We start from the raw sequence: 25,174 nt of genomic DNA, 5'->3' as shown, positions 1-25,174 counted from the left end.
GATTGTTGCAAGTTACTTTGGGTTAATCCATCTGAAAAAGCTGTATTTTGAACATTTGGAGGAAAACTGTAGTGTGATTTGCTCTGTCTGGGAAGGGGACTGAGTCGAGGAAGGGTTCAGTCTGTTGGGGGAATAAAGGGCGCGTGAGCTCAAGTTCACAGACCATCAGAGACTTTCTCTGGCCACTCTCCAGGCTCTTTGGATCTTTTTGATTTCCCCCATAATTACGGGCAGTGAGCTGTATTTTGAATACAAAGTTGTCATGTTAGGAAAAATGGAACAGATAAAGATCTCAACCAACAACCCTTTATTGATGCAAAAGCTTCTGACTCTGGCCATCCTGGATCACTGCAGAAGATAGTTCTAGGACACCCCTCCCCCCCACACACACACACATAACCAGGGAGAACACGCCTCGTCCTATGGTCAAGGTCACCTTCCCATATATAGGGAACTCTTTGTGGGGCTGCTTTTCTAGGAAACCACTGGAAGCAGAATTGGCCTCCATTTTACAATTGAGAGGCCAGAGAGAAATCTCAGATCCCACTTCCCGAAGGAAAGATTCTAGAAGAGCTCTCCCGTGATAAAGTCAAAAAGTCAATGCCAGGTTGCCTTCGGGGGAGATATGTTTGCTGTTACAAACCCCAGGAGGAAGGCCTTCACAGCCACGACACCTTCGCTTATTCAACACACGTTTACTGAGTTCTTTTCACGTGCCAGGAGCTTCTCGTGTGCTCTGGGTGCTCAGAGTACAGAAATGAATAAAACTGACAGAAACCCCTACGTTCATGGAGTTCTTGTTCTAATTGGGAGAAAGGATACAGAAAATAAATTTTGATGCTGTCCACTGAAAATCCATTTTCCACTTGTCTGGAAAATGGATGCTTGACCAAACTACATTTCCCAGCCTCCATTCCAGTTAGGTGGGGTCATGTGACAAAACTCTCACTGATGAACTCTGAGTGGCGGTGACTTCCACTACTTCCGTGATTGGGTGCTCAGACTTTGGTTGTGCTTCCGTCATGTTCTCTTCTCTTCTCCTTTGAAAGGGGGACCTGGACCAGGTGGTGACCCAGCTTCAACCACACGGGTTCAGACAGGGACGCAGCAAAGCAGCACAGTGGAAGGACCCTAGATCTCCTGAATGGACAGAGCAGAGATAGGCCACAGCTCGAGACTGGTCATAGCTATGCTCTTCAGGTCATGGTTAATTTGGCAATGGTTAATTTGGCAATACCCTAATAAGATAATAGACAAGTAAATATATAAAACATGAAACCTCAGATAGGATACATGCAATGAAGAAAAGTAAAACAGTAGCGACACTAGAGAATACCAACTTGGAGGAGGAGTTTTAAATATGGACATGGAAGGACTCACGGAGGTGATGTTTGAGAAAAGCTGTGAAGGATCTGAGAGAATCAAGAAGTGCAGGTGTCCGGAGGAGGGTGCTCCTGGAAGCAAAATGGCAAGTACAAAAGCCCCAATGTGAGAAGGCCGGTAAATGTGAGAAACAAGAGGAGGTTGGTGCGCTAGAGCAGAGTGAAGGAGGAGAGACTAGCGAGAGACCGACGCATAGAGGCGGTGAAGGAGGAGGGAGGCAAGAAAGGAGATCATAGATGGTCTTTGGTGGGTCCTCAGGAGACTTTGACTTTTCATCTAAGTGGGAAGGGGAGCCAGAGTAGAATATGAACATTTGGAGGAAAATTGTAGTGAGATTGGCGCTGTCTGGGAAGGGGACTGAGTCGAGGAAGGGTTCTGTCTGCTGGGGGAATAAAGGGCGCATGAGCTCAAGTCTGAGCTCAAGTTCACAGACCATCCGAGAACTCCATGAAAGTAGGGGTTTCTGTCAGTTTTATTCATTTCTGTACTCTGAGCACCCAGAGCACACGAGAAGCTCCTGGCGCATGAAAAGAACTCAGTAAACGTGTGTTGAATAAGCGAAGGTGTTTGTAACAGCAAACGTATCTCCCCCGAAGGCAACCTGGCATTGACTTTTTGACTTTATCACGGGAGAGCTCTTCTAGAATCTTTCCTTCGGGAAGTGGGATCTGAGATTTCTCTCTGGCCTCTCAATTGTAAAACAGAGGCCAATTCTGCTTCCACTGGTTTCCTACAAAAGCAGCCCCACAAAGAGTTCCCTATATATGGGAAGGTGACCTTGACCATAGGACGAGGCGTGTTCTCCCTGGTTATGTGTGTGTGTGTGGGGGGGGAGGGGTGTCCTAGAACTATCTTCTGCAGTGATCCAGGATGGCCAGAGTCAGAAGCTTTTGCATCAATAAAGGGTTGTTGGTTGAGATCTTTATCTGTTCCATTTTTCCTAACATGACAACTTTGTATTCAAAATACAGCTCCCTGCCCATAATTATGGGGGAAATCAAAAAGATCCAAAGAGCCTGGAGAGTGGCCAGCTTCTGTGTGAAGGCTAGGGGAGATCATGGTGCAAGTATAAGCCCAGTTACAAAGTTACAGCTGTGATCTGGCTGAGGATTCATGGTGGCTTGAGCCAGGATGGTAGTGAGAAGTGGTTAGATCTCGGTTCTCTTTTGAAGGTAGAACCAGTAGAAGCTGCTGATGCCATGGACTTGGGCTTAAGAGAAATGCAAAGGTCGAGGATGCTCCTCATGCTTGTGGTCTGAACAGAGCTGCCATTTATTGAATTGGGGAATATTCTGTAAACAGAAGGCTTGGGGTCAGGGACCAAGAGTTAGTCTGGGGGTGTATGTTAAGTTGGAGGTGCCTCTGAGACATCCAAATAAGGATGTCAGGTAGGCACTAGTGGATATGTAAATCTGGAGTGAAGGGGCAGACGCTCCAGTACACAGATGGTATTTAAAAATACGAATTGGGGCCTCTCTGGTGGTGCAAGGGGTTAAGTCTCAGCACTATGAAGCTATTATCAGCTACTGCAGCATGAGTGCCATACCCAGCTGGCCAGGGAGCTACCCACATGGCACAGCAGACCTCTCCTGTCTCACCCCCTGCTTCCTTCATCAGTGTATTTCAGTAGATCTGCCTGTTCTGCTCCCCATTCTGTCTCTGGTAAATCCTCTCACCCCCCGCATCTCTGGCCTACTCCCCAGGTCTTGTATGCATAAATAAATCAATCTTTTAAAATAAAAAATAAAAATAAAAATACTAATTGGATGAGATTCCCAGAGGAGAGAAGGTAAATGGAAAAGTGTTGCTAGGATAGAGACCTGTGTCCTTTTAACCTACAGAGTTTGAGGAGCAGAAAAGAAACCAGCAGGGTGACCAAGAAAGAAACTTAGTGAGGTAGGAGGAGAACCAAGAGAACTTGGCATTCTGGAAGCTACATGAAAAAACAAACAAACAAACAAAAAACAAACAAACACAATTCAAGTTGATTATCCACGGAGAGGCGCTGAGGACAGAAAGGGAGCACTGCACTGAGATCAAACTGCTGAGGGTGCTACCTCCATCATTTATCATCCAGGAGAACGTCAATAGGTCTCTTAATAAAATTGACACCCGACAAGTTGCTCTGTAGAAGGAAACAACTAAAGCCAATGAATCAGAAGCTTTCTTCGAGCTATAACATTTGAGGAGGGGGGAGAAGAAGAGAAGAAAAAACTTCAGTGCGGCTTCATTTTCCTTCCCCAGCTAGATTGTAAACTCTTTTTTTTTTTTCCTCCTGAAGGGAGGAAAACAATTCCTGTATTCCTCAACCCACATCTCCCACAGGGGCTAGACAGTCTCGTGGTCGACATACACTAGATGCATGTTTGACAACTCCGTGGGAAATGCTTCAGTCTGAATTCAGAGGATTAGCAACGCCACCAACGGAAGAAATAGAGACTGTTTTCTCTGGGAACACAATTGAGGAGGCCACAGAAACGTGGGCACCACAAACACCATCTTTTGCCACCTTTTCATGAGGGAAATCTTTCAGTCAATCCTTGAAGCCTCTCAAAGGTGTGTCTCAAGTTTTTCCCTTTCCTTTGCTGGTACATTTCCATCATTGGCGATACTGAAGAGGAAAGCAAAGCCGGCAGCCAGAATGGAAAAGATCATGGAGACAAATGTACAAATAGAACCATGAATTTCCAAGTGACTTTTTGAGAAGAGGTTGTTTCTATGAGTTCTTTAATGGGAAATGTGCAAATATGCAGTTCAGGAGTTATTTCTGATTAGCTTTGGCTATCATTTTCCACAGATAATGGAAACTGACAGAAGCAAGATTTTGAGGTTTTTTTTTTTAATTTTTTGAGTCCCTTTGGGGTTTGTATCATGCCACTTGATTGCTTTTATGAACACTTTTTTTCTCCCAGGGATTCCATAGTGTAAAATGCCAAAAAAGTTTGCGAACGCAAGGCCTTAATTTTTTTAGGATTATCACTGAACATTGGCTTACCCTTTAAATCCTCAGCAAAACTTTTGTTCAGTTGTTTACTTTTCAAATATAATAAATGAGATTTCAGAAATTCAGGCTATGAAATAATCATAACAGTGTCTTCATAATATGCACCAACCTAAATGATTACCCAACAGCTTGTTGTTGAAAGATATTCAAGACCTAATAGTGAAGTTTCCTTAAAAAAATTACAGAATTTTTGTTTGTTGAAATTGGGTTTGGTTAAAAGTCTACCAATAGCCCATTAAGTAATCATACTTAGTGGTCTTGCTTATTGTTACAGTTGCTTAAACTCAGTGTAAACACAGAATGGCTTATGAAATCACTTGATTTGGGCAACCTCAAGAAACTTGAGTAGTCTTTTTAGGAATAACAATGTTATGAGAGTATCTTGTTTTCTCTTGCAACTCAGTATTATTCCATTTTGTGTTATTAACATGTTTGCAATCTGAATGGACACCATATGCTAACATTCATTGGCTAAGACAAGTCACATGACCAAACCCAAAGTAAATGGGTCAGCAAAGCTTAACTTTTCTACTCTACCGGGAGGCACAGCGCGGTTCTTGGCAGAAAAGGGAGGAATTGAGAACCACCATCCAATCTGGCACATTGAGGTAGAGTCAGACTTATTCCTGATAGTGAGGTGCACAAAAAGATATTGACCAATTAACTTTCAGCACAGTGATTGTCTGCCACATAGTAAGTGTTCAGTGTTGGATGAAGGGACTCCCTGGTGGCGCAAGGGGTTAAGACGCAATCTATGAAGCTATCACAGCACGAGTTTGATCCCTGGCCAGCCAGGGAGCTACCCACATGGCGCAGCAGACCTCTCCTGCCTCACCCGCTGCTCCTCTCAGCAGTGTATTTCAGTCAGTCTGCCTGTTCTGGTCCCCACTCTGTCTCTGGTGACTCCTCTCACCAACCCCCACACCTCTGGTCTGTACCCCAGTTCTTGTATGGATAAATAAATAAATCTTTAAAAACAAAACAGTGTTGGATGAATAGGTAGGTAAGTAGGGAGGGAGGAGAGGGAGGGAGAGAGAGAGGGAAATACTTATCAAATATAATAAATGAGCCAATATATTTGAAATACTTTTCAAATATAATAAACCAGTCAATCGCTGCTTGCAACTCAAAGGCAGCCTAAGGAAAAGAAGCTAGAGATGGTTCTTATAACATTCTTACTAACCCTTTGGGTCTAGTGGATTATGGTGGGAAAATTAGGTGATTCTGTGGCCCATGGGGTTCCTTTGATTGGGATATGGGTTTAGAAACCTGGAACTTGGAAATTTGACTATTGCCATAGTGAAATATTCCCTTAACATAACTTCCCTTTCTTTATTCTTTCTTAATATGGATTAAAGTTTATTTTTTAAGTTTTGCTTTATGACTGTATCATCTCTATCAAAGTTCTTGAAAGTGACAGCATGCCCCAACTTGCCAAAAGCAGCCAGGAAAGGCTTTTTCTCCATGTGTGGCCAGAGTTTTTAAGGGGGGAGATGGGCTGGAGCACAGATGGGGCTGGGCCAGGGGCAGTGGCAGGCGCTCGGTGACAAACTGCAAGGGAAAGGTGAGACCCAGGGCTGGGAGACAGGCTCGGCTGACTTTTCCACCTGGAAATTCTTCCTCCGAGCTGAGCTCAGTTTACCTGTGCGTACTGGGTTTGGCTGCACACCGGGTTCTTCTGTAGCGAGGGGAGAGCCCATGGGGATTCAACTCTGCTCCCTAGCTACCTCCTTCCACCTCTCTCCCTGATTTCCTACCTCCAACCTGCGCTGCAATGAGGAGTAATTAGTCTGACGCTGCCTCCTCCCAGGAGATTTTACTGATTAAAAAAGAAATCTCTCCTTGACCCTGCTTTCACATTCATCTGTGTTTTTTAAGTTTTTTTTTTTTTTCCAAGATCTTTATTTATTTATACAAGCACTGGGTACAGTCAGAAGCGCGGGAGGGTGAGAGAATTCACCAGAGCCAGAGCGGGGAGCAGAGCAGGCAGAAGGACCGAAGGACACTGCTGAGGGGAGCAGCGGGCGGCAGGAGAGGTCTGCGCGCCATGTGGGTCCCTCGCCCGGGAGCCCAGGGATCTGCGGGCAGCCTCGCAGCCCAGCGCTCAACCCCTGCGCCACCAGGGGAAGCCCTGGAATCTTACTTTTTAAAGCCTAATTCAATTTCAGCTCAACTAATGAAAGAAAATCCTAAGCACCGAGTTTACACATGCTCAGCATTTGCCAACATCCTTTCCTGTCGGACTTCGGGGTTCATGTTGCTGTAGAGTGGCCCAGCCTTTTGTCTGCTGAGCTTGACATATCTGTGAAGTGGTTTTATTTAATTTAATTTTATTTTATTTTACTTTTGCCTTAACTCAAAAATTTTCAGAACTTCTAAATCCAGTTATGTACTTTATGCCAAGTAGATAGTAAGAATATATATCTATTATCTATCTTATATATATATTTATAATATATATTTTATACATATATGTTATATATAAAATAGATAATAGATGTATCTATTATCTATTTTATAGAAAAATGAAAAATCAGTCAGCTGTGTGGTTTTAATACACTGCTTTCAGTGTCAGCTACAGATTAAAATCATCTGGGAAGATTAAAGAGATCCTTTAAGCCCCCCAGGTCATTCCAATGCACAGCCCCTGGTGAGACCCCTTTGAAAGGAACCTTCTCAGTGGTAAACTGGTTCTTAGAACACCTCACTGGAGGTCACCAAGTATGAATACACCAACTTAGACTTCCTACATGCCATAATATAGCAAATATAACTTCCTACATGCCATAATATAGCAAATGGAAGCCCCCTTTTTCCTCTTCTGTGGTTTGTGATGAACTTTGAAACGGCCCTAACCATCCAAAGCAGTGGCGTCTCTGCCACTTCTGCCCCTTCCCTCCCTCTTCACTTTCTGGACGTGGATTTTGGTTTCTTTTCTCAAGTGACCTGGGTGGTGAATAGATTGTCCCAAGAGCATGAGGCAATTCTGTTCATGGTGTTCCCTGCTGCTCTTTTTCTAGGAAATCCACTTGTGTTCTAAGAAGATGACTGCATTCACCTCTGCCCCCGAGCAAGCCGTTGAAAAGCTGAGCTAAGGCAAAGGCTTCTCCCAAAACAGTTTCGTAGAGATTCAGATGCGTAAAATAAATATACAACTTCTGAATCTCAAAGACTCATGAATGACTGTTGATGGACAAGCTGCCTAAGTAATATAATTCCCCTCATGTGAAGGCATATTTACTTCATAGCCATGCTTCTTCACCTTTCTGACTTTTTAGGGAATGAAGAGATTTACATCACATAATTTTCTGGAAAATTAAAATTAGTTCTTTTGGGTGTCCAACTCTTTCATTTAATCCCTTTTGTTAAAGACAAAAACCAACAAGTGCCTCCCTGGTGGCGTAAGGGGTTAAGCACAGCACTGTGAAGCTACCCCCCAGCCTCTGCAGCACAAGTTCAGCAGTGTATTTCAGTCAGTCTGCCTGTTCTGTTCCCCACTCTGTCTCTGGTGGGTCCTCTCATCCCCCACAACTCTGGCCTGCACCCCAGTTCTTGTATGCATAAGTAAGTAAAAATAAATATTTAAAAAACAACAACCAACAACACCCCAGACGTTTCTGAAGGGAGATCTACATTAGCTGTGTGTGTTTTTTTTTTTTTAACAGAGAATATGGAAAGTTATTTCATTTGAGAGCTTATCCTCTTGAACCTCTAACTCCTCATGACTCAGCCTGGGCCCATCTTCCCCTTGGAACAAGCTCTGCTTCCATCCTTCTCTGTCCCAGATGAGGCGCCACCTACCACATAGCTCCTCAGAACCAGCCACCCCAGCTCCATCTGCCTCATACTGGCCCCAGTCAGTCCCCCAAAGCTCTGTGCATTTTGTCACCTGAGGATTTCCCTCTCTCATCTCTAGCTCCACTACCCCATTTCCAGAGCTCACCACCATCTCTGCCTGGACCAATGGAAAAAGCCCCGTCTCCACTCCTCACATTTACTGTTGGTCCATTTAAGATACACACATGCTCATGTCATCATGTTGTTTGAAAACCTTTCAGTGGCTTCCCATTCCCTGCAGGATAAAGCCCACGCTTGGGAAGAGAGCCTATGCTACCCCTGGCAACACAGCCTTCAAGTCTCGAACTTTCCCTCTAACCTCCCCTACCTCTCTGCTGGCAGACGGAGCATAGACACTGATGAGGGGAGCAGCAGTGGTGAGGCAGGAGAGGTCTGCTGCGCTATGTGGGGTTCTCCTGGCCAGCAGGGAATTGAACCAGCGCTGCAGAGGCTGTGGACAGCTTCGCAGTGCGGCGCTCAACTGCTGCTCCACCGGGGAGGCCCAACTTTTCAAATTTTTATTTATTTTCACATAAATTCTAAATTTCGTATAGATTTTAAATGAGAACCTAATAAAAATACAAAGTAGCATGTGCAAACAGACCACAAGGATGGTGGCCCTTCAATTCTAGACCCCTAAGCTTTCTCTTCAGAGGTAACCAATCTTGTTCATCTCTCCAGAAATATTCTATGTATACACAAGCTGTATTAGGCCCTGTACTAGTTTGCTAGAGCTGCCATAACAAAATACCACAGATTAGGTGACAAACAATGGAAATTTCTTTTTCACAGTACTGGAGGCTGGAAGTCCAAGATCAAGGTGTTGACAACATGGGTTTCTCCTGAGGGCTCTCAGCATATAGATGAGTGACTTCTTACTTTGCCTTTTCTCTGTGCACAAGCATTCTTGGTGTGGCTTCCTCTTCTTATAAGGACACAAGTCATATTGTTTCAGGGCCCCCTCCTTAAGACCTCATTTATGCTTAATTACTTCTTTTAAAGCCCTATCTCCAGATGCAGTCACATGTTGAGCTACCGTGGTCAGGCCTGAACAAAGAACTATGGCATGAATCCTTCCTTGGTCTTTAACTGAGCAGTTCAACACACTGTACCACATTCCTCAGAGCCATGGTAAGTGGTTGTTTAATGTTTAAGGATATATTTTGTTGCTTCTGAGGATGCTGATAACATTAGTGCCTGAGGATCACCCCAAGGGCCATTTCAAACAGATAATGCAGAAAAGAGCAACTCTTCCATGAAGGTTATCCATAATCCTGCCCCTAGACTGCAACTGACTTTCCAGACCTGAGAATGAAGAAATGCTTCCCACATCCTGCACAGTACACCCTCAAATTCCTTCCTTTCCTATATAATCTTCCTTCACTCACCATGGGAAGACAGGTTTTGGTTTTTTTTTTTGGGGTATGAACTGCAGTAGTCCAGTGGGGTGCCACACGTTAATGAAGGGCTTACTTTGTGGAAACAACCTTGTGATTCAGAATCTGGCTTTCTGAGCAGTGAGCTAGAGGATCCAGTTATGTTGGTAAGAGTAGTGGGGGTTAAGAGTTTAATATATGAATTGGGGGGCAGGGGGGGAGTGTCAGTCCATAACTGAATAATCTAGTTTCCTCCATGCTCAGAGTATGATTTCTCAGACTTTAATGTGCACATCCAAGAATATTGTTAAAATACAGATTTTGATTTGGCACGTCAAGGATGGAACCTGAGACTCGCATTTCTAGCAAGGTCTGGGTAATGCTGACACTGTCCATTCATAAACCATAGTTTGAGTAACAAGACAAAGCCTTCCCCAAAAAGAATGACTTTTTTTTTTCTTTTTGGCAGCCTTTCCTAAGTGACCTGTCAACAGTTTCATAGAAATAAAGAGAAATTTCTGTTGCTGATTTATCATTCTAGATGATAACAGACAGGGGGCTTTCCAGATGGTCATCTCTATAGTTCAACAGGTCACATCAGTTCCTTGGGGATGTCAGTCTTCACTGGTCAGTCAATCCTCTCATTCCCAGATGTCATGTGGGAAGACTGCCCTTTAGTGACATGACTTCCTAGTTATCGCGATGTGGCAGGGAAAAAGAAGGAAATTTTAGGGGTATCCACCAGCTGCTCCCAAGCCTGCACTAGAGATCACTGAGAACTGGAAGATGCCCTAGAGAATGCTCGAAAGATCACTGAAAAGTGGCTTTCCAGTACCTTTTGAGAGATAAAAGAGCTGAGGTACAGGTATATAAAGTACCCAAGGTTACACAGCTAGTGAGGGCAGAGAATCTGGAACCCCATTCTCTAAAGTATTGGTTCTCAACTTTGGCTGAACATTAGAATATCCTGGAGAGGTTTTAAAATGTACACATGCCCAGGTCTCATTCGAGACTAAACCAGAGTGTCTCAGAGATATGACCTGGGGGCATTGGCTTTTTTCCCCCTAAACTCCCTATGGTACCAGCCTAATGTGCCAGTCATTGAGAACTGCTGTCCAAAAGTGGTGTCGAAATACCCAGAGATCTGGTTGAAGCATGGATTGGCATATCCCACCCCAGAGTGTCCAATGCAATAGGTCTGAGGTGGACCCTAAGAAGTTCCCTTTCCACCAAGTTCCAAGTGATGTTGATACTGATACAGCTGGTCTTTCCTCGAGGCTAACAGACCTGTGGTCACCCCATTTGCTCAGTCCCAAAAGACAAAGGCATGTGGGTGTCCCCATTTTTGGTACCTGCACCTCTGCACCCTTATATTGACTTTCTTTCATAAGCCTAACTTTAATAATCTCTTGCTGCAGACTTTTGTCTGATTTTATTTTTTTTTAAATATTAAATTTTATTTTTATATTCCCCCATACAATTGCAAACGCCCCATTCTGACCCCAATCCTTCCCCTCCCGCCCCCCACCCCCCAAAAAGTGTCTCTGGTTCATAGTTTTTTGTTGATTTTGATTTTCACTTTCTTATATTCATTTTCCTGGTCCCTTATTTAAGTTTTCTAGATTCCTGCTATGAGTGAGACCATCCGGTATTTTTCTTTTTCTTTTTGTCTGATTTTAAATATTTAAAAGCCATTGGGGTCTGAGTGAAGGGGAGAAATTGTATTTCTTCTAAATGTCCATCCTTATGGCATGTAGAAAAATATCCTTGCTTATTCTGAACACAATATATCAGTTTTAAGACTTAACTCCCTATCCCCCCCATTTTCTTGAGTCATATATAAGCAAATCAGAACATGACCTTTTCCTGAAAATACTCACTCAATTCCAAACTAATGACTAGGTTCTAGATTACACCACCTCACAACTTGAAATATGTCCTAAATGTTTGCCAAATCAAATTCAAAGGCATGGTAACTTCACCATGTTCTTCCAACTGACACACTTTCCCAATTCAAGTGGGGAAACTTCCCCAGCTGTGATCAAACTAAGAACCTGGGGTTTAATTTCCAGAGCTTTACACACTTGATGGAAACATCTAGACAAAAGACTAGATGACTTTGTCCACCCTTGCAGTGGTGGCTGGGAGAAGCAGAAGACCACATACACAGCAGGAGGTTGAGGACTGGCAACCCTTCCGAAAAGGTGAGCTGTGGGAGAGAAAAGCTCCCAAGCATCAGGACCATGGTAGCACCAAGTGGGGGACACTCTAGTGGAAGATCTTTACGCCACCTCGGGCAGTATCAGAACCTCCAGCTGTCGCCTCAGCAGCATGAATAGGCAGAACATTCTATGTGGACTACAGGCTGGGAAGGACAGGGCCTGGGAGCCAGACCCTAATTCCAGCCTGCTTCCTGACACGTACCGTCTGCAAACTTGAACATGTTCCCAATCCTTTTAGCCTTAAAATGGGAAAAATAGTTACAAGTTTGTGGTGAGGGTTTAAACATAACATGTCCGTAGCACATAGTATGTGTAGTACCTGGCACACAGTCAGCACTTAATAAATGCTAGTTTTTACTACCTCAAAATCAAGTGTGAATTCAGGTAGAGGATAGACAAAATTGGTAAAATATCACTTGGACAGCTATTTCCCACATCATTCAGACAGGCTGAAGAACACACATGAATGCAGTGGTAAGAATAAAACTGGAACATCTGGAGATTTGGATGTAGTTCCAGCTCTGACTCCAGCAGACCATGTGACCATGGCAAATCAGTTACTCCTGTTTCTCATCTATAAAAAGGGGAATTTGTCCCACAAATTCTCTAAGGTCCCTTCCACTCCTACATGACATGTAGCTACGAGGCCATCAAAATAGCTCAAAAACTCATTGTTTAGTGGCCACCATTCCCTAAAGCAGTGTTTTCCAAACTGACTTGATCAGAATCACCTGGGATACTTTTATTTTTATTTATTTTAGTTAAGTTATATTTATTAAGGTAATGCTGATTTACATCATAGCATATGTCTTAGGGGTATAAGCTTACACCTCTACAAATGTATGTTATTTCACCACACCCACCACCCAAGCCCCAGTAATGCTCCACAGACAGCCTTCTCCACTTTGCTCCCACCCCACCCCATCCCCATTCTAGTAGCCTTAGTCATTGTCTAATGTCTCTTCCCCTCCCGTTCTCACTCCTTTCCCTCACCCTCTCTTGCCCTCCTGCATGCCTCAGATCTATGGCCAGCTTTCAAGGCTTGTCTCTGTCTAAACTTTTGTTTGGTTTCTCTATATTCCACATAAAAGTGAAAATATTTGGTATTTATCTTCTGCTGACTTATTTTGCTTTGCAAATGGCATGAGTTTATCTTTTTTGATCACTGAATAATATTCCATTGTATATATAAACCACATCCTGATCCAGTCATGTGTTTTGGGGGCATTTAGGTTGTTGGCTGCTATAAATAGTGCTACTATAAACACAGGAGTGCAGGTTTCCCTTTGAACTAGTGTTTTTGTGTTTGAGTAGAAACCTAGGAGTGGACTTGCTGGGTTGTATAGCAGATCAATTTCTAGTATTTTGAGGAAACTGCAAACAGCTTTCCATAGTGGCTGGGTAAGTCCCTATCAAAGGTGTATTACGAAGGTTTCTTTTTCTCCGCATCCTCGCCAGAAATAGTTGTGGTTTTTTTTTTTTTTTAAATATGGGCCATTCTAACAGGTATGAGGTGACAGCTCAGTGTGGTTTTTGTTTGCATTTCCATGATGATAAATGATGAACATTTTGTCATACGCCTGTTGCCTATCTACATGTCTTCTTTGGAGAAGTACTTGTTTACTTCTGCCCATTTTTTGATTGGGTTGTTTGCTTTGTTTTTGTTGAGTTGTATGAACTCTTTGTAGATCTTCAATATAATTGTCAGATGTATGGTGTGTAAATATTTTCTCACCTGGGGTACTTTTTTTTAAATAGAATTTTCTTTTTGAAAAAGATTTTATTTTTGCATGGAAGAACTGGGGTGTAGGCCAGAGGTGCAGGGAGGGGGTTGAGAGGACTCAGCAGAGAGAGAGTGGGGAGCAGAACAGGCAGATCTACTAAGATACACTGTGGAGGGGAGCAGCAGGCAAGACAGGAGAGGTCTGCTGCGCCATGTGGGTCAGCTCCGTGGCCAGGGATCAAAGTCAGGCTCTCGCGGTGGGCTGTCACAGTGGTAACATTGAGCCTTAAGCCCTAGGCCACCAGGGAGGCCCCCACCTGGGGTACCTTTAAATATACATGTTTCTTGGGTCTTCTTCTTGAGCTATAGTAGTCCAAAATAGTAGCCACTAATAATAGTAGTAGCTACAGTAGTCCAAAATAGTAGCCACTAATGATCTGTCCCCATTGAACACTTCAAATGTGGCTAGCCTAAATTGAGATGTGTCATACGTACAAAACACACAAGGAATTTTTGGAAAAAAGTAATGAAAAAAAAGAATGCAGAACATCTCAATACACTTTTTATCACTCACATATGTAAGTAATAATATTTTGGATATACAAGTAAAATACATCATTTATATTTTAAATAATAAAATACCTATTATTAAAATTGATAAAATAAGCTTAAGTAAAATGCCAATTTAAAATATATTGAAAGAAAAGATACTATTAAAATTAGATGTTATTATTTAGATAAAATATACAGTTAAAATAGACTTCACCTGTTTTTCTTCATTTTAAAAAATATGACTAGAAAATTTAAGTCATTGGGTAGCACTGCCCTAGAGGTAAGAATCTAATATGTGTACTCAAGCTGATATCATTTATCATTTAATACTTGACCCTGAAGACATTTGGGTTCATCACTGTTTGGGAAATACTCTTTCAGTGACCCAAAACAAACCTCACAGTTTTCATCAAGAACACATAGGTCTTCGGCAGATGACGTTATTTTGGAATAACATAGATGGGTAGCACTCACTTTTTTCCACTTTGCTTTGAAGAACGTTGCTAGTGCCCTGATCCTGGCATGGAAATTACTATGCATAATTCCTGCAAATGGAGGTGAGCCCACCTGAAGGGGTGAGGAAAAAAGAGGCTAATTATGTTGCCTGGTCTTACTGTTCCTCCCTGCTGTAAGGAATTCCTAGGTCACCTCTGGGTCCATATGTGGTTAAAGCTAGGTGGCAGAAGTAGCAGAAGATGGCAAGATAAGAATCCCACCCAGGAGATTATGAACACGATGTTTTATGTCTCTAGGCTTTGCCCACTAGCTCTTATCAGTGATGGCTCAGTGCCAAGAAGTCTGGCTTCTGAGCAGATAAGTTAAGGAAGCAGAAGTCATACAATGCTGAAGACCCAGCAGGGCTTGGCAGGAAACTCCATTTCTTTTTCCATTGCAGCTGTAGCAAAATGGAGGCTGCCCACACCCATGAAAGGGACAGTTCTTCACTCCCGGATGATGAGGCCACCTGATCCAGCACAGTGCATTTTTCCTGGCTTGTCTTGGTGGATCCAGGGGAGAGGTCATGCCTCACGACAGCTGGCTGTCTCTATGAGACAGCAGGGCACCCCAAGGAGCCCAGAAGCCACCATTTCACTCTCTGCTTACAGGAACTTTGTTTCTATAGGATGTGTTAATCATGGTCTCACTTTATCCTGACGCTGTTGCATTTGATTTCATGCGAATTTTTAAAACTGTTAGTTATTGAACCCCACTCAGAATAAAGAAATTTCCAGATATGGACAATTGACACCAACTGAGGTCTCAATACAAGAATTCACGTAAAGTATGCTATGCAAGGGGGAAAAAAACAAAAAGTGATCGCAGATGGAAGACTGGAGATAGAGAAAGAAAAAATGAGCACATAAAGTAGTAAATATGTGGGTAATTCTAAACATCTTGAATACAAAAGCAATACTATCTCATAAAGTTAAAAAAATAGAAAATAGTATTCAATAACAGTAGCATGTAAATCATGCAGATGGTCATTAAAGTAAAAGCACTCTAAAGTTCTTGTGTTTTTCAACAGGGAGACAAAGATCTTAATTTAAATACTGATGTTACTTTTGCATATTAAAATTCACAGTGTGGTCACTAAAGAGAGAGAAGTTGCATCAGAACAGGCTAACTGCTTTACAAAACAGGTGCAAAATCATAAAAGGGGGCCTCCCTAGTGGCACAAGGGGCTAAGCACAGCACTGGGAAGCTATCCTCAGCCTCTGCAGCATGAGTTTGATCCCTGGCCAGCCAGGGAGCAACCCTCATGACACAGCAGACCTCTCCTGACTCGCCCACTGCTGCCCTCAGCAGTGTATTTCAGTCAATCTGCCTGTTCTGTTCCCCACTCTGTCTCTGGTGAATCCTCTCACCCCCTACACCTCTGGCCTGTACCCCAGCTTTCGTATGCATAAATTAATAAATCTTAAAAAAAAAACAAAATCATAAAAGGGCTGAAACACAATGGAAATATATTTCTTGTTCATGTGACAGGACTAAGCAGGCGAAAAGGTCCTTGGAGTGGTTCTTTCTCCACAGAGATCTGTTTTTTCTGGACTCTGTTCTTTTCCATTGGTGTACGCCTGTTCTTTTCCATTGGTGTACGACACTGCCCTAGTACAGGGGCTTAAAATGGTTCTTGACAATGGCAAATGAGTCCTTCTCTTAGTTCTCCATTCTCACGAGTACCTTGGCGATCCTACTTTACTCAGTTTGTAAAATTCCACATAAAACACCTTGGATTTTCATTAGAACTGCATTGACATCTTCATAATATTGAATTCAAATTCTTCATAAATACTTGTTTGCCTTCAATTATTTAGACTTACCTTGGTTATTTACAATATAGAATTTTAACTTTCTTATCTAAAGTCTGACATATGGTTTTGTCATTTTAATTTGATGTTGTGTTATACTTTTAGGAACTGTAATTGTCTTCTTTTACATTTTCTGCTCATTACTGTTGTATATCAATGCCGCTGCTTTTTGTAGGTTGGTTTTTTAATACAGCAAACTTGCTAAATTCTCTTATGAATTCTAGATTTTTTTTTAGCTTTCTGTATAGACCCTATCATCATCTGTGAACAATACAATTGGTTTCTTTCTTTCTGATCTCTGTATCATTGGCAGTGGGACTGTAATTTGGCATGACTACTTTAAGAAACAATTTGGTATTATTCAGTAAATTTGAAGATGCTCTTAACCTATAGTCTAGCAATGCTTTCTTAGGGTATATGGACGAGGACTGGGCCATTTGTGGGTGAGTGTCCAAGGGAACACTGTTTTTAAAATGAAAACATTGGGAAAAAACTAAAATGCCAGCAATACAATAATGCATAAATAAATTATGGCTTGTGCATAAAGACAGTGAAATGAACAAACTACTAACAGGGGTCTTAGGCATTCAATATAAAATGAAAAAAACTAAGTCTCAGAAAATAGACCATGTGATTCCATTCAGATAAAATTGAAAAATGATAAAAACTACAGAATAGATTCATTAGAGATGCAGAAGAATGTGATAGATCTACAACAAAGAATGTATTGTAAACACAAAATTCAGGGTAGTGGTTTCCTCTAAGGCAGGAGAAAGGTCATTGGACCTGGGAGGGTGACATGGACTTTTCAAATTTTTTGGTAATCTTGTTAAAATTGATGGTGGTACTGGGTATTTGCACTGTTATTCTTTATAACTTACACACATGTTATAACAATAATTTTAATCTATTCAATATTTAATAAAACATATTTTATATGAGAAAAAAGATAAAACTGGAGGCTCATATCAGAAATCAGGCACACAACAAGAGTTATAGAAAGAGAAATATATTCTCTCAGAGAAAATTATCAAAGAAATGGTCCTTCCTGGTGGCACAGGGGTTAAAATCTCAGCGCTATCAAGCTATCACCAGCTACTGGGGCATGAGTTGGATGCCAGTTCAGGGAGCTAACCCACATGATGCAGCAGACCTCTCCTGTCTCACCCACTTCTCCCCTCAGCAGTGTACTTCGGTCAAGCTGCCTGCTCTGCTCCCCACTCTGTCTCTGGTGAATCCTCTCATCCCCCGCACCTCTGGCCTACACCCCAGTTTGTGTCTTCATTAAAAAAAAAAAAAAAATTTTTAGGGCCTCCCCGGTGGCGCAGCGGTTGAGCGCTGGGTTGCGAAGCTGCCTGCAGCTTCTGCAGCGCCAGTTCGATCCCCGGCTGCTCCCAGGCCATCGGAGGAGGGTCCCACATGGCGCGCAGACCTCTCCTGCCGCCCGCTGCTCCCCTCAGCAGTGTACTTCGGTCCTTCTGCCTGCTCTGCTCCCCGCTCTGGCTCTGGTGAATTCTCTCACCCTCCCGTGCTTCTGACTGTGCCCAGTGCTTGTATAAATTAATTAATTAAAAAAATTTTTTAAAAGAAAGAAAAGTATCAAAGAAATAATGTAAGAACATCCCCCAAGGAAAAAAGGATGTGAATTTCTAGACTGGATGAGCATGCCAAGTTATAAAAATATAGAATTTCAGAACACTAGGGCAAAAGAAGGTCCCAAAAGTACATAAAAAGTATTAGGAAACAGATGACTTCAGATAACGATACTGAAACCTAAAACACAACATAACATCATCTTCAAACTTCTGAGGGTAAGTGATGTCCAATGTGCAATGCCACAGCAAGACCAAAATTTCAAAAGGTTTGCCTCTCAAAGCTTATCAGCTCAAGAAACTATTGCAGGATGTGTTCATCAAAAGGGGGTGAGTAGGGGTGTGGAAGACAAAAGATCCAGAAGTAAGGAATCCAGGAGACAGGAGGAGGTGATGGAGTGCTGGGGGGGGGGGGAGCTGCTGCAGGTATGGGGGAGAACTGATACCAACTGGAGAGGGGACTCCAGAGAGTGTGGGATGTGTTAAACCACACTGAAAGAAATTTTAAAGTTTTCTTGGAGAGTATAGAAATTAATTGATGAGAGAGATATTTAGAAAATGAAAGAAAGAAAAGAAAGGAGGTTGGGAGGGAGGAAGGAAGAAAGGAAGGAAGGAATGTAACAGGTGATTAGAACTGGGAAAAATCAAAATTAGGCAGGATATAAAATATAATTGTTGTCTATTGTCCACTATGAATAATATTTACATAGTTAAAATGACACAAACACTGAATATTGATTTAACTAAAATCTATATTAAAATATGTTAGGATGGGGGGAAGACAGAGCATATGTTTAGGGGATTGTTTGAGGTAGCTAAATCCTATTCTTCCATAGTATTTAACCCATAGGTAATTCTTTTTTTTTTTTAAATTCTTTTTTTTTTTTTTTTTTTTATAGAGGCATGCTTTATTTGTTTGTTTGTTTATACATGCACTGGGTACAGTCAGAAGCGCGGGAGGGTGAGAGAATTCACCAGAGCCAGAGCGGGGAGCAGAGCAGGCAGAAGGACCGAAGTACACTGCTGAGGGGAGCAGCGGGCACGGCAGGAGAGGTCTGCGCGCCATGTGGGACCCTCCTCCGGTGGCCGGGGAGCAGCCAGGGATCGAACCGGCACCGCAGAGGCCGCGGGCAGCTTCGCAACCCAGCGCTCAACCACTGCGCCACCGGGGAGGCCCCATAGGTAATTCTTAAATTGAAAACTAAAGAAAAAGAACTAATGGCATTCCATACAGAGCTATCTAACAAGTGGTCAGAAAAACACATGCACCAGATTTAAAAGTAGCTGCCTCTGGGAAGCAAAAAATGGGGTTGGGAGGAGGGGCAAGTGCCTGAAGTTTTCAGCTTAAGACTAGCTAGGTTATTGCATTTTTTAGAAACAGTATATTTACATTAAAAAGTAAATTAAGGGCCTCCCCGGTGGCGCAGCGGTTGAGCTCTGGGTTGCGAAGCTGCCCGCAGCTTCTGCAGCCCGGTTCGATCCCAGGCTGCTCCCGGGCCACCGGAGGAGGGTCCCACATGGCGCGCAGACCTCTCCTGCCGCCCGCTGCTCCCCTCAGCAGTGTACTTCAGTCCTTCTGCCTGCTCTGCTCCCTGCTCTGGCTCTGGTGAATTCTCTCACCCTCCCGCGCTTCTGACTGTACCCAGTGCTTGTATAAATAAATAAATCTTTTAAAAAAAAAAAAGAAAGTGTAACTGTTAAAAAAAAAAAGTAAATTAAAAAACAATTGCTATGTTAGCAATCTCAAACGGGATTTTGGACTACCCAGGTGCATGCATTTATCAAAACTCAATGAATGTATGCTTTAAAATATGGATTTTATTATTTGTAAATTCTACATCAAAAGAAAAAATTGGTAAACAAGTAATGAATTCTAATGAGTGATATGCATGCTGATGTCTGTAAGTTACTTTGAAAGCTTTCAAAAAAATAAGATGGATGGATGAATGGATAAAAGGATGAATAAATAGGTGTTAAAACTAAAAGAGTGAACTGCTGATGGCAGAATGCAGGTGGTGGGTATATCATCGTAAGATGGCTTCAATTTTGCTGTTTGAAAATTTTTTAAATATAGTAAATCCAAGAGATAATGTCCTGGGAAAAAAAAGAGAATGTTCTGTCTTGTGTACCAGACAGGTCAACTTTAATCTTAAGGTCCCATTTGCTTTCCAGAAATATTCTGTAGCCATTTGACCCACAGATGACTGATCAAATCAAGGAGGGCAGTGACACGTTAAGAGTTAGGGCAAGCTGGTATTTCTTGCTGGCATTTTTACCAGTTTTCCTACAGGGTTTGTGTGTGGGTCAATGTTGAATATTTCTTTCTCTTAACAAGATTTTTCCTCTAGCTATGAATATCCCTGTGTTCACGTTTCATCTACCTCGTCATTCCAATTGAACTGCAAACTCATCCACACTATAGTCTGTAACCTCCAGGGGTCACACACACACAGTGGTTCATCGGTATCAATTTTCTTCACTGTACCACAAAGGAAAAGTAGCTCTCTGAAAGAACAGATTTAGGAAAAGCACAAACTGGATTGTCTGGGGGATAAAGTCATACAATATTCATTACAGTGGTTCTTAGGGTTTGCATCCAGTCTGTAGATGAGGAACTGAAGGCAAGAGAGACTAGGCGACATATCCAGAGTGATCGCGATATTTAGCGTGGTTCTCTTTGGGTATTTTCTTCTTCTTCTTTTTTTTTTTTGTGGGACCCTCACGGGTGGCCAGGGAACGAACCGGTGCTGCAGAGGCTGCGGAGAGCCTCGCAGCCCAGCGCTCAACCGCTGCGCCACCAGGGGAGGCCCTGGGTATTTTCTTCTTTATGTCCACTTAAAACTATTAAATGAGGGCCTCCCTGGTGGCTCCGGGGTTCAGTCTCAACCTATGAAGCAATCCCCAGCCACTGTAGCACAAATTCGATTCCCAGCCAGCCAGGGAGCTACCCACATGGCGCAGCAGACCTTTCCTGACTCGCCCGCTGCTCCCCTCAGCAGTGTGTTTCAGTCAATCTGCCTGTTCTGTTCCCCACTCTGTCTCTGGTGAATCCTTTAACCCCCTACACCTCTGGCCTGTACCCCAGCTCTTGTATGCATAAATAAATAAATCTTAAAAAAATATATAATATTAAAAAAAAAACTATTAAATGAGCTTATGGGATGTAAATACACACACACTGGAATAAGCACTCATCCTTTTCCCCCAAAGGTGCTATATTTAACAGGAACTACCGGGCTTAAGAGACTCTGAAATCCTATCCAACCTGCTCATGGGGTGAAGTGGGGCCAGGGGACTGGTGATGCAGTGCCCCCCCATACTCAATTTATCTGTGGCCAAAGTACTGATAGATGCAACACTGTGGATGAACCTCCAGAACATTCTGCTAGGAAGCCAGACACAAAAAGGGCAGATATTGTATGGTTCCATTTATATAAAATATCCAATAGGCAAATCCACAGGGACACAGGCAGCTTGCTGGTTGCCAGGGGCCGGGTGGGGGTAATGGGGAGTGACTGCTTACAGGATACGGGGTTTTATTTTGAAGTGATGAAAATGTTTTGGAACTGGAGAGAGGTGGTGATTACACAACACTGTGAAAATATGAAAATGCCACTGAATTGTTCACTTTAAAATTGGTTACTTTTATGCTATATTAACTTCACCTCAATAAAAAAATATATCTCCAGTGAGAGAGCCAGGTGGGTCTAGCTACAGGCTATCGGGACTGCTCATGCTACCATTCTAGCAAGTTTTTGTTAGGTCTAAACTTTTTCAAAAGAAAAAGATGATAATAAAGTATCTCTCGAAAATTAAGAAATAATTTAGTGAGATTACTAAATTGCAATCCAAACAGATGCAATCTAAAATTCAGTTTAACATCTAGTATTTATTTGATCACTGGCATGTAAAAAAAGGAACAGTTATTGCTTCATTGGCCAGTAAGGGTTCTAGCAGTGAAAATCACTTTTTAGGAGAGTCACAAGCCAACAGTGCTTAAGTGAGAGCTTATACAGATGCAAATTTCTCAACACCATTGCTTAAAATATGTTGATTGGGTACCCCCAGCACGGGAGGTGTTAACATGTGGTTTAAGAGAAAGATCTGAGTTTGGGAAGCAAGGTGTGTCTATCCTGGCTTTGTCACCATCAGATGAGTCTGACACATTTACTGATGGCTAAAAGCACCAGGGTGCCAGCTGACTGAGAGAGTCTCATGAGAAACATGAGGGGCGCAGGTGACCGTCCTGACCCTTGTACAGAGTGTTCTGAAGCACAAGCAATAATGTAGAAAAGAGAACACCCCATCCTGTAACCTCATAATGCGAGAGGGGACAGCGTGTCTGCCTCCATTGTGCAGCCGCAGAGGGAGTTAACGCCTCTCTGCTTCCTTACAGGCCCATGACCTAATTCTGAATTCCTCATCCAACTATTGCTCTGGCTTGAGAAGACAAAGTGACCTGTCTACACAGGATGAGAGGCAGCTTGTTTCTCTAAGAGGCACCAAAAAGAAGAAGAAGAAGAAGAAAAGCACACAAAGATGTATAAGGTTGACAGTGATGTGAACGCACTGACCACCCTGGAAATGCATACGCTTATAAAAAAGCCAGTTGTGTGATTTTTGCCACCATGAAAAATAAAGACGTGTAAAACCCCAGTTCTACTTTTCATTTTCTCCCCCCCCCCCCCTTTTGGGAGGGGAAGGTATACTTTGGAGGTATACTGCTGATGTTGAAATGATTTGCAGTGTACCTCCATTTGGAATACGAGTTAACACACACTCCAAGTGTAATACAATCTGCTCTTATGGAGCAAAAAAAAAAAACCCTAGAAAAACACTCAGGCCTCTGTACAAATCTTTGTTGCGCAAGAAAAATGGACACAAGAATGGATTAATGGCAGAAGGACATTAAAAATAGAAAAGAACTATTGATTTGAAGGTGACCTCAAGAGATAAGTACCAATAAATATTGGAGAGCAGAGGTCTCCATACTTCAGATGATGACGTGAGCTAATCTACTCTCCTTTAGGGTTTACTCATGCTTTAGAGATGTAACTTATTGTTGATCTTGATACTGTTTTGGGATTTAACAAATCGTTACAAGGAATGGAGGTTTAGTTCACAAATAGAACTTCTGTAGGAAGACAGATATAAGAATAATCTACTTGAATAACAGTTTTTTTCCCTTGCAAAATGTTGCTTTTTCCAATTTTAGTCAAGCACATAAGAGCATACCCATGTTTAATCAACACGGCCTGCTAAGATCTTTAAGATGTCCTCTATAAGGAGATTGAGATTACAGAGCTGTGCTGTCCCATTCAGTCACTCTTCAGTGCTTGAAATAAGCTAGTTTGGACTGGATGCAAGTACAATATACACACAAGATTTCAAAGACTTAAGAGTGCAAATGGAATGTGTAATATTTCATTAATAATTTTATATTGATTATATGTTAAATGATAATATTTTGCATACACTGGGTTAAGTAAAATGTTATTGAAATTAAGTTTATCTGTTGCTTTTCACATTATTAACATGGCTACTAGAAAACTTAAAATTACATTATATGGTTAGCATTATATTTCTATTGGACAGTGCTATAAAAAGCATCTGAACTTTCTATCTCACTCTCCTACTTCTTAAATATGTGTTCTATGTAATCCCATAGTGTGTAAATAATATATTCTGAGCATTAAAGTAATATATGTTCTTTTTTTAAAAGTGCAAAAACCACTAAGAAATACTCAGAGGTAAACATTCCTCCCTCTATAATTAAAATGGCTAAGCAAGACTTCTATGAGTACCACCATTCAGATTAAACATTCTACTGGTAAATCAGTCTACACAAAGTAGTGTCAGCAATGGAGCTGATATAGACAGGCCATTTGAAATTGCTTTTGTTCATCCCATATGATCTAATAATGCCACTTCTGGGTACCTACCAAAACAATGAAAGCACTAATTCTAAAAGACATATGCCCCCTGTATTCTTTGCAGCACTATTTGCAATAGCCTAGATAAGGAAACAATCCAATTGTCCAATTAAAGATGACTAGATAAAGAAGATGTGATATGTGTGTGCATGTTCACACGCAAATAGACATGCAATAGTGGAATACTACTCAGCCATAAAAAAGATGAAAGATTGCCATTTGCAACAACATGAATGGACCTTGACAGGATTATGCTAAGTAAAATAAGTCAGAAAGACAAAGACAAATACCCTATTATTTCACTCATCTGTGGAATATAAAGGAGGGAAACACCGCAAACAGGCAAACTAAACCAATATCAAACGCTTAGACTCTGACACAAGAACGGTGGTTACCAGAGGGGAAGGAGGAGGAAGGACCAAGCCAGAGGGAGACAACTACCTGGTGTCACGTTGATGGTGACTGGACATTTAGTGGTGAGCATGGTGTGATATGTACATTTGTTGAGGTAAGAAATCGTACACCTGAAACCTAATACAGTGTTGTAAAATGTTACCTCAATAAAAAGAAAAAAAAAAGAAATTGCTTTTATTCCTCAGACTTTGTTTTCCAGTGGATTTTCCCTCCATTTAGATTAATTTAGTTGGAGTTAGAAATGCAAAAATGGGGGCCTCCCTGGTGGCGCAAGGGGTTAAAATGCAACCTATGAAGCTCACCGCAGCCACTGCAGCACAAGTTCCATCCCCGGCCAGGAAGGTGACCCACATGGTGCAGCAGACCTCTCCTGGCTCACCGCTGCTCCCCTCAGCAGTGTATTTCAGTCAATCCGTTCTGTTCCCCACTCTGTCTCTGGTGAATGCTCTCACCCCCCCCAAAATTCTGGCCTATACCCCAGTTCTTCTGTGTATAAATAAATCTTTAAAAAAAATGCAAAAATGTAAGTCACTGTACTTGAATTTACAAATTTCAGGGATGGCTCAGAAATGACTGTATCAGTCACATGATGAAAAGTGATCTCTGGCTAAAAAATTGCACTGACTGTCAGCATATCACTAGGACTGAGTTGTAGAAGCAGGGATCTTAAATAACATTGGACTTGGCAAAGTGTTGGCTGAGATTATTTTTTAATACAGGAAATTATGATTTTTAAAAATCAACTGTCGAGGTATCCCCAGTGACGAAAAGGGGTTAAGCACAGCACTATGAAGCGATCTGCAGCCTCTGCAGCACGAGTTTGATGCCC

Source organism: Talpa europaea (genome assembly GCF_964194135.1).
Source record: "Talpa europaea genome assembly, chromosome: X".
Classification (NCBI taxonomy): Eukaryota; Metazoa; Chordata; class Mammalia; order Eulipotyphla; family Talpidae; genus Talpa; species Talpa europaea.
The sequence above is the reverse complement of the archived record's forward strand: the minus strand, read 5'-3'. Positions refer to the sequence as shown.